The sequence below is a fragment of the Tupaia chinensis genome, unplaced genomic scaffold (genome assembly GCF_000334495.1).
Source record: "Tupaia chinensis unplaced genomic scaffold, TupChi_1.0 Scaffold000064_1, whole genome shotgun sequence".
Lineage (NCBI taxonomy): Eukaryota > Metazoa > Chordata > Mammalia > Scandentia > Tupaiidae > Tupaia > Tupaia belangeri.
The window spans coordinates 161726-172142 of NW_006159522.1; the positions used below are offsets into that span (position 1 = coordinate 161726).

At 39.6% G+C, this 10417-nt stretch overlaps 1 protein-coding gene across 9 annotated transcripts in view; it reads left to right on the forward strand.

Moving 5' to 3' along the window:
* USP38 (ubiquitin specific peptidase 38) overlaps window positions 1–6476 on the forward strand; it is an 86089-nt gene extending 79613 nt beyond the window's left edge. For 8 of the 9 annotated variants that reach the window (XM_027766109.1, XM_027766129.1, XM_027766126.1 and 5 more), the window contains one exon: window positions 6356–6476. The gene's annotated coding sequence lies outside the window, so the exon portion shown is untranslated. Of the gene's footprint in view, window positions 1–1485; window positions 1561–6355 lie in introns of all 9 variants that reach the window. The other variant, XM_027766121.1, reaches the window with a different exon arrangement.
* The last annotated feature ends 3941 nt before the right edge of the window (window positions 6477–10417 follow it).

Genomic DNA, 10417 nt, shown 5'->3' on the forward strand with positions numbered 1-10417 from the left:
ACACACACACACACACACACACATATATCGTTTTAAAAAGAAGAATAAAAGTCAGGAAGAGGAGGATATACTCTAGAGAAGACATTTTCCATATGTTAGACTGCATGATATCCACATACAGCTGAAAACCACTTTCTTTGTAAAGCCTTCCTTGAACCCCATAAACTAGCAATTAACCTCCCTGCATTGCAGACTATCAGAGATGATAGTTTTCATCTCTTAGCATTTATTTGAATGACTTACATTACTTATGCAAGTTGTTTATTAATCTTCTTCATCAACATTGTAAATTCTTGAGTGTACAACCAGTTCTTTCACATTTTTGGCTACCCTCCCCACCCGTATCTGGAATAATTATTACTAAAAATTCCTTTTGTGTGTCAACACTGTGGTAGGAACTGGGGGTGAGGGATGGGACATGGCAATCCTTTCTCCTCCATCTCTTCCTCTTGTTGGAATTTTGGGCGAGCACACACCTGTGCTTGTTGTGTTTCTGGACATTGTGATGTCCAAGACTCAAGCTTGGTGGTCAGTCATGTGGGATCTGGCTACATTAACCACAAGGCCATTGAACTGGTCCTTGTTTTTATGGGCAAATAGAGCTACCCACTTTAATAACAATTTTCTTCTCCCTGTCCTGTCTCTCTTTCTTTATTTTCTTCTCTTTTCCTTCTTTTCTTTTCTTTTCTTTATTTATTTTTTGGTTGGTGGGGTAGAGATTTTTATTTTATTTTATAGTTTATCATTTACATTGAATTGTTGTACATCTTTGTACAATATAGATCTTGTTAAAAACACAAGTGCTCACGCCTACCCTTGACCTTGTGAATCAGAAACTCTGAGATAGATCTAGCAATGGGTGTTAACAAACCCCTCCAGGTGATTCCAACGTACATGCAAGTTCAAGGACCGCTGCTCTACACATATGGTGGACTTAGAAATCTAGTAGCTCTCATCTGCCTAAAAAGGACCTCCCTTCATCTCCTCAGAGAACTCCTTTTTTTTTTTTTTTTTTTTTTTTTTTTTTTAAAACTCTTTTTCAAAGCTTTCTTATTTTTTTTTTTTTTTTTTTTTTCAGTGAACCTCAGGGCAATTGCCTTTGCCCCTACAGATTTGGTGCTGTGGGTAGGGCAAACCAAAACCACTTACTTTTCAGAATGCTACAAGGTCAGAGTATTCAGAACCTGACAAGTCAACATAAAAAGGTAAGAGTATCTTACCAGTCAGATCCCTGGTCTCCATTTGTTGAATTTGGATGAGTAGATGATAAAAACCACTGTCCTTTTTTCCTTTTCAAATTAAGATTAAGAGTTCAAAGAGATGTGTGTGGACTAGCTAGTCCTAGGTATAGTGACTACAGTGATTTTCTGGTATGAGTATTCATTGTCTGATACTTTCTCCCAGAAACAATCTATTTCCCTTGTCCCTTCACCTCCTAAGAAACCCCCTTTTTTTTTTTTTTTTTTTTTTTTTGTCTTGTTAAAGCTCATTTCCAAAGCTGCTTAATGCAGGAGGCTTTCCAAGCCTGGAGGAAGTAACTTCAGTTTCTCCCATCGTCTGGTAAGCGCCACATTCTCCAACTCCCACCCCACCCCAGCACAGGATATTCACATTGTTTCTTAAAACAAAAATAAATAAATACAGAAAACCAAAATCAAAACTTCAAACCAACCACAAAAAGCACTTGGTGTGTGTTTGGACAATATGTGAATAAACATATGACATGTTTATTTTACTGTTTAAGAGCTTAAACTTCTGGACTCAAAGAATGATAACATATTCAGGGGTCTTCAAAACAGTTGTGAAAAAAAAGTGTATTATAAAAAGAATTTGCGTAGTTTTCAAAATTGCTTTGCATTGAAATAAACTCCTATTTTAATTCTATTTTCCACAAAATTAAAAAAAAAATCACTTCACACACTGTCTGGCAACAAGGGAACTAAACACATTTTTAAACATGGGATCATAGTGCAAATTTACCCAATCTTAATTCTGCCTCATTATCTGCTATAACATCAGAGGGCTCGATTTAATCAATGTTAATATATTGACATCTATAAAATATATTTAAAATTATTCATCAGGAATTATGTCCCTGTGGTGCTCGAGCCACTGAGTGGAATATATGAAAATTCTAACCCCTATTTCCATGGTCACACCCCTGCAGCATTCTGTGCTTCTGGCTTAACTTTCCCTGGGAACAAAGACCGAGAACTTTTCTTGGTACTGAGCCATGCTCTCATCTGGGATAAAGATTTAAGAAAGGGGAAGGGAGCTTTTGTTCAGATTATAAATGCCAGATGCTACCTCATTAATCGCCCTGCACATCCCAGTGGTACTTACTTCAAACATTTGGTTTTCAGACCCTCTTCTTTACAGAATGTGCTGGTAACTGTCAGGAGTCCCAGAGAAGTGGCCCCTTACATTCATGAGCACATACTCTGAGATTGCCAGTGACCGATTATGGGGAAATCCCTGGACATTAGTGTGGTTTATCAGCTTTCTCGCAGAGCAATCTTTCCCAGATTGGAGACTTCCAAGGCCAGAGTATCATGAGAATTGTTAAAGAGGTCACCATGTTGGCTTCTAGCCAGGAAGACATAAACCACTATCAACAAAAGGCATTTCAGCCTTCGAGTTAGTATTGACTTATAGTAAATCTCTCAGTTATTATAAATAATAGAGCTCTTTGATCATGTGCCTTGCAGAATCTGAGGAACATTAAATGAAGCTGATGTGCAGGAAAAAAAGGAATGAAAAGAATGTGAGTGAGTGATAAGAGAAGAAACAGGAGAGGACAGAATAGTCAAAAAAGAGAATGTAGAAAGAAAAAGTGGTCAAGGTGGGGAAACAGGGCTGACTCTACAGGCCAGTGGTAAAGCCATCACGATCCCACATGGCGGCTACAGCTTGAATTCTTGGCGAGTCAGCCTGAAACACACCAGGCAATCGGTGCCCAAGATCCTAAGGACTAAAAGACTGGAGGAAGGTGATAACAGTGTGAGCAGACCCTGTGAAGGGTGCTCATTTCTTTCTCTTTCTTGAACCCATGCACATACACATATGCTCTCTATCATGAGTAAACGAAAATGTAGGCAGTAAAACAGTGCAACAGAACAACTAAGTTTCTAAGGCAATGTTCTTACAGAATTACAATAATCATTTTAGGCATGGCCTTCTTTCTCTTTTTTTGAAATAGTTATGAGTCTGAATAAAATCTATTGGACCACTTTACTGATTTTTTTTTCCCTTAAGCTCCGTATGTCTTGGGCAGCACCGTTACTGATCTTGTCCTTACTTAAATTTTTATCAAATTCTAGGGCCTTGTTGTGTTTATGAATAATAATTTTTAAAAATATAAAAAATTTAAAATTTTTGTTTCTTATGGCTTTGTATGCATTAATTTTGATTTTTTTAAAAAAAGTTTCATTATGGAACCAACCCCATGGCCTAGTGGTTAAGGGAGCAGGATCTCATATGGCCAACCACAGTTTGGGAGAGGTTTTTGCTATAGGGTACGTGCACTCACCAGAAAGACAGAGAGAGACAGAGAGACAGAAAGCGAGAAATCACCCCCCAAGGGGGATGGCCACACTGCAATCCCTTCGCCTCCATTCTCCTCTTGGGATCTTGGGCACGCATGCACATGCACCCAGTGTGAGTTTAAGCAACTGGGTCCAAACCGCGGTGGACTATAGCCATTACGCCAACTGCTGGTCCCGCCAACCACAGTTTGAATCCTGCTCCAACAACTTGAAAAATATGCGGAGCACATGTGTATGCATGCCCCAAATCCCAACAAGATGGAGAGATGGAAGAAATTATGGCATGACCACACCCCATTTGAGGGGGGTGCTTTCTGCTTTCTCTCTCTTTCTTGTGACTGTACACACCCTCTGATAAATATATATATATAGATATAGATATATATAATATGTACATTATATATTACATACACATATAATATATACATTATATATTATATACACATATCATATATATTTATATATAATAAAAATAAATGATTAAAAAATGCCAATACAATACCACTTGTGGCATCTGAAAATTATAGGAAATTCTAGTTTTAGTGTTTATAAAATAAAATTTTATTGGAACATGATCACAGATGCAAGGTTTGTGTGCAAGAGTGCCCCAAATTCTGAAAGGATAGAGGAAAAAAGTAGATTCCAGAGTGGCCATCCTCATTGGGGGTGCTTTATCTCTCTCTCTCTCTCTCTCTCTCTCATTGTCTCGGTTTGTCTCTAGCCAGTACACATGTCCCATATCACAAAGAAATAAATTGAAAAGAAAAGGAAAGTTACCATTTGGTCCGTTAAGATAAAATTTGCCAACCTCCTCTCTATACCACTTTGCCTTTTATTTTTTTATTTAAGAATCATTTATTTAATTTTATTTATTTTAATTTGGCCAGAAAGAGACAGAGACAGACAGAGGGAAAGTGAGAAGGTAAACCACCAAGTACAGGGCTCGAACCTTGGTCAGCCATGTGGGAGTGTCCAGTGCCTTAATCACCACACCACCTACTGGCCCCACCACCTTGCCTTTTAATTTGGTAATAGAAAGTTTTTTAAACACCATTCAAAGAAATCTCAATTTTTAACAAGCTTTCTTTCTCCACTGTGAAAATAGCCAATGCTCTTGGACCCTGTGTCTTCATTCTTCTTTTACAGAGATAAATCTTTTTTTTTTAATTGCTAGAGGGCATATGGGTTCTCCAGACAGAGAAGCATTGACCAATGGGGTCTGCTCATACCACAATCCCTTTTCCATCATTTCCCCTTACCTCAGGATTTGGGGCACACGCTCATGCCTGGCATGTTTTTCACAAGCAACCAAGGCTGGGATTTGAACAGCTGTGGCCATGTGGGATTCGTCTCCATGTACACAGGACTTAACTGCTATACTGCAGGCCTAGCCCAGGTTCCATTCTTCTTTAACTTAATTCCAGTTCTCCATTTAACTTGCAGGGAAGAGAAAAATCTAAACAAAAACATAGATGTGACAACTGGTTTCTCGGTAAGGCATGGATTTCTGCCATGACCAATTACAGGAACCATAAGAAGCCAAGAGAGAGATCACACTTAAGTAACAGCAAAGAACACTTTCTCAAGCTACATATGTAATTCTATGAATAAAGAATAACAAAAACTATGGCAAAGTAAATGTCCCCACATCACAAGCCATCAAACTAAAGAAGCCATTGCAAAATTCTCTTTTTAAACAGTTAGTTGCTAATATCTACTTCCAATGGATTTCTGCTGCCTACAAGTCTTTTGACAGTCACTCTGCTGACCTGGCATCCCAGACATCATTATGTAAAATGTTCTGGGAATCCAACAGTCAGTTCTCAGCATCCTAGGTCTAGGCCCCAAGCATTATGCATAATGCTAATGTCATCAGGTGAGCCAATTGTATTCCCATAACCCTCTTCATCAGTGGAAAAAAGAAAAAAAAAAACAGAAATATCTATCCATGGGGTATGATAAGTAAGGCTGAGAATAACGTTGCAGTTCACAGCCGCTCAGGGTACTCTGTTTCTTCAGCACTTACTTCCTGCCTCTCCACACAGCCTCCTTGGAAATTCCTCCATTGCTTTCCAGGGGTGTCTTTCAACTTGTGATAGTTTTAATAACTCTCACCATCCACTAAGGGAATTCATTGAACCAATGTGAAATATTATTAACAGAGCTGGCAGAATGCTCTTCCATAGGTAAGGAGGTAGAGGTTTTTATCCCAAAATACATTTTCATAGGTAGAAATTCTATTTCTCTGCCTGACCTGCAATGGTTTAATATGTTCTTTTCCTAACCTTTGGCCTTAGTCAAATCACCTATCATAGGAAAAATGTTACCAGCCACCTAAAGTACACAGCTGATTTTCCATGAAAATAAACCATTCTTCCATTCTCCTGGCTTCCTAGATTTCTAACATATTTAATATTTTCTAGAGTCTGCCAAAGTCAAAGGGGTTTTTGAAATACAACATGCACCAGTCTGCTTTTCAGACCAACTTGATATGAGACAGTTGAATTTTGACAAGCTAGCAGAAAGGAAATGACTTAAATCAGAAGCAGGCTTTATTTTAAATGGTCTTGTTTGTGTGGTTGGGTATCCCTTCACCCCGTCCCCACCCCCCACTGCCCAGCTCTGGATGGTTCCAGAAAAAATAAACATGATTCTTAAAAGTGTCTACTTTGAAACTTGTTTTTCCCCTTCTTCGTCACTCTCTGTGTGACCCCAGGGATCTACAGAAGAGAATTTTCCAGCAAAAAAAGGGAAGAAAAGAATCAATGAAAAACAAGTCTGCTTTTATTAACTTCACTCTTTTTTCCCAGGTCGATGAGCTGTTGGATCCACCAGCAGTGAATAAAGGCTCACCTCATTCCCGGACCTCAAGAAAATAAATATTATTCATTCCAGAAGCCAGATCAGTTTGAAAAGTTTCTTGAAGAATTTTAAAAAATATGCCAGAAATGACTTAGATAACTAGATGGTTCAGGACCAAACCTTTTAAATGCAAAATACTTTGGGAAGAAAAACAAGCTTTTAAAAAAGACAAATCCCAGTAAAAGCAAAGAGAACCCTTTAAAATGTGGGAAGAAGCTGAGTCAGACCTTGTCAGCAAGCCTGGGGACTTGCAGCAACATGATTTTTTTTTTCCCAAACTTACATGGCAACTTTTATCCAAAGATCTCACAATCTTCTGCTAAAGTCAAATTGTCTAAGATTACTTTAGAAGGATAGGTTCAGGATACTACCATCATCTTAAGTCAGAGTTTCTCTGTCTTAGCACTGTTGACATTTTGGATGGGACCTTTGTTGTAGGTGCTGTTCTGTACCAGCTAGGATATTAACAGTATCTCTACCCACCAGAGGCCAGCGGCACCACCTGCCCCTTTGTTGATATGATCAAAACTGCCTCCAATAACTCCCAGTGAAGCAACACTGTTTGTTTTTGTTTTTATTTTAAATGTATTTTAATGCTATGATGTGCCTTGGGGAAGATCTTCTTGGGTTGAATATATGTGAGGTCCTTTGTATTTCTTGGTTCTAGATATTTGAATACCTCTCTAGATTTGGAAAGTTTTCTTCCAGGATTTCATGGAATGGATTATCACTGCTCTTATTCGTATTTGTTTCTTCGCCTTCTGGGATACCGTGAGTTTTAAGCCATAACCGTGGTCGACTGACTACATGGGAGTCCAGCGACATAGCCATTATGCTAACTGCTGGTCCCAGAATATTTTAAATTCTTTATCCGACATTTCCATGAGTTCCCTTGTATTCTCTGTGAAGGAAGAGGAATTATCCTTTTCTCTTTGAGGAGAGATATTTTCTTGATTTCTTATATTTCTTGTACCTCTGCAGTGGTATCTGGTCACCTGATGGGTTATATGCTTTTTCCTAGTGTTTGGAGTTAAATCTGGCTCCTCAGCTATGTCTGGGGAGCAGTAGGGTGAAGTCTGGACCAATGGTCTTCCGTGGTCCTGATCCCTGAATGTAGTCACTCAAAACTCAAATATAGATATCTGCTGATTGGCTTACCCTGACTCCTCAGTTATGTCTCAGGGAAGGGGGGGTGGCAGGAGGGTAAAGTCTAGGGACAGAGTATTTGGTAATCCTGGTTTTTTTGTTTGTTTGTTTGTTTGTTTTTTAAAGAAAGAATTTTGCTATAGGGCACATGCACTCACCAGAGAGACAGAAACATAGAAAGTGAGAAATCATCCCCCAGAGGGGATGGGCCACACCTCCATTCTCCTCTTGGGATCTTGGGTATAAACACACATGCCCCCAGTGTGAGTTTTAAGCTGCTGGGTCCAGGACTCAAACCGTGGTTGACTACATAGGAGTCCCACGATACAACCATTACACCATCTACTGGTCCCTCAAGCAACACTATTCTAAACAAACACACCAAAGCACAAAGCCCAGAAAGGGCACCTAGCCCAAAAGCAGTTGAAAAACTGTAAGAAGAAAATAATGAGATCTCTGGGACCAGCAGTTAGCATAATGGCTATGTCACTGGACTTCCATATAGTCGACTGTGATTCAAGTCCCAGATTCAGTGGCTTAAACTCATGCCAGGCGCATATGCGTGCCTGCGTGCCCAAGATCCCAAGAGGAGAATGGAGGAGAAGTGATTGTGATATGGCCATCCCCCCTGGTGGATGATTTCTCGCTTTCTGTCTCTCTGTCTCTCTCTGTCTTTCTGGCGAGTACACACACGCTATAGCAAAAACCTCTCCAAAAAAAAAAAAAAAGAAAAGAAAAATAAGATCCCCAACGTGTGACCCATTCCCCCCATGGCTCCCAACCTCAGTGCAAACTCATCTCTCAAACCACCCAGAATTCCTAATTCATTCCTGAGGTTTGTTCCAAAAACATGTCCACTAGGATTCCCCTGTTTAGGTAAGGTTTCCCTCATGCTACACTGAATGGTTGGCTTATTGAATATACCTGATTATTCTCCAGGGGGTCATTAAGTGAGGCCAGAGGCAACCCTGTAATTGCACACACAGAATCATTGATAGCGAAGGCCTTTGCTAAGTGCAGAGCTGTCGGTGAGCAGGATCGAGTGCGACCAGGAGCCCACAGGATGACTTAGTAGAGCAGATGGATATGTTTCAGTGTTTTGTTAACTGGTAAGTCCCTCAACTGCATTTATTTTTTGCGGAGCATTTCTGGGAAATGGTTGCATCATGTACACTTCTTTCATTGATTTATTTAAACAGAACATTTCATTTGCATACATATTTTTGATATGTCAGAGCTTGTCTCCTGATAAATTATAAAATGCCCGTTCCCCTCCCTCTTCTTTATGCACATCAGCGTGTGAACTTGTTGATCCTTCCAATGAGTCATTGAAGGCAGGTATGGATTAATGTGAGCAATGAACCACCTCAAACATTCTGGGAATAGAAACAGGTGTAAAAACATTTTTTTTTTCAATCTTGAACTCTGAGAGACTCAAAAGGGTGGCAGGGGCCATGCTTTTGCTCCTAATCCAGAAGCGGAGCATAAATCTGTACCATTTAGCTCTGTGTTCCATGAACACTGCTAGGAGCCCCCATCCAAGCCCCTGTGCTGAGACTATAGAGAAACAAGAATGTCTAGAGTCAGGTTCTGCTTTGATTTTATTTATTAATTTGTTGTTGTTTTGCATTGGTTCACAAAAATACTATTACATATGCATGAGTATATTATCTTTTTTTTTTTTTTGGAGAGGTTTTTGCTATAGGGCACGTGCACTCACCAGAAAAACAGAGAGACAGAAAGCGAGAAATCACCCCCCAGAGGGGATGGTCACGCTGCAATCCCTTCTCCTCCATTCTCCTCTCGGGATCTTGGGCATGCATGCACACGCACCCGGCGTGAGTTCTAAGCCACCAGGTCCGGGATGCGAACCGTGGTCGACTACGTGGGAGTCCAGCGACATAGCCATTACACTAACTGCTGAGTATATTATCTTTAACCTACACAAAAATTCTATGAAATAAGAATTATTCCCCTTTTATAGATAAAGAACTTGAAGCCCAGGAAGGTTAAGTGATTTGTCTGAAGTTACACAGCTAGTGTTCAACAGACTCAGTCAGTAAGCCTACTGAACTCAAAGGCACGCATAATTTCCACATCACCATGCTGCCATTTCACCATTGTCTCTATTTTGAGAGACTTCTCCTGGTCCAGAAGCAGAGTGTGAATCTGTACCATTTAGCTCTGTGTTCCGTGAACACTGCTAGGAACCCACTGGCTCCAAGCCCATGTGCTGAGACTTTAGAGAAATAAGAATGTCCAGTCAGTTTCTTTTTTATAAAAGAACAAAACAGAGCCAGCTCCATAGTGCAGTGGTTAAGGAAACCAGATCCCACATGGCTGACTACGGCTCGAGTCCCAGCCTGTTGGATTGAGGAACTTGTCAGGTGTGTATGCACACATGCCCAAAATCCTGACTGGATGGGGAAAGGGGATTGTAACATGGCCATACTCTGATGAAGACAGCTCTCTTTAGGAAGTGTGTGAACTCCCTAAGAACAAATTTAATAATAATTTTTAAAAAGTATGAAGAAACAAGTTAACATGGTACCTGTTGAAGTAGAGGGATTGATAAAATAACCATCAAGGAAAATAAAATTGATTTACTGTATTTCAAGAACAAAAAACAGAACAAATATTAACACAATAACCATCAATAGGATTCTTAAGAAAAATGAGAAAAAAAGTAACTTAGAATTTTAGGGGAATAAAAATAGCTGTGAGGATGCTTACAGAGATTTTACCTTCCTTTGGACTGATGAAATTCAATAATTGAGCAGATTAAGGGCCTGAAAACCTCACGTTTAAACTCAAAATCCAGTAGCACCTCTCTTACTATAGAGAGCAAAGATTAGGCTATAGCT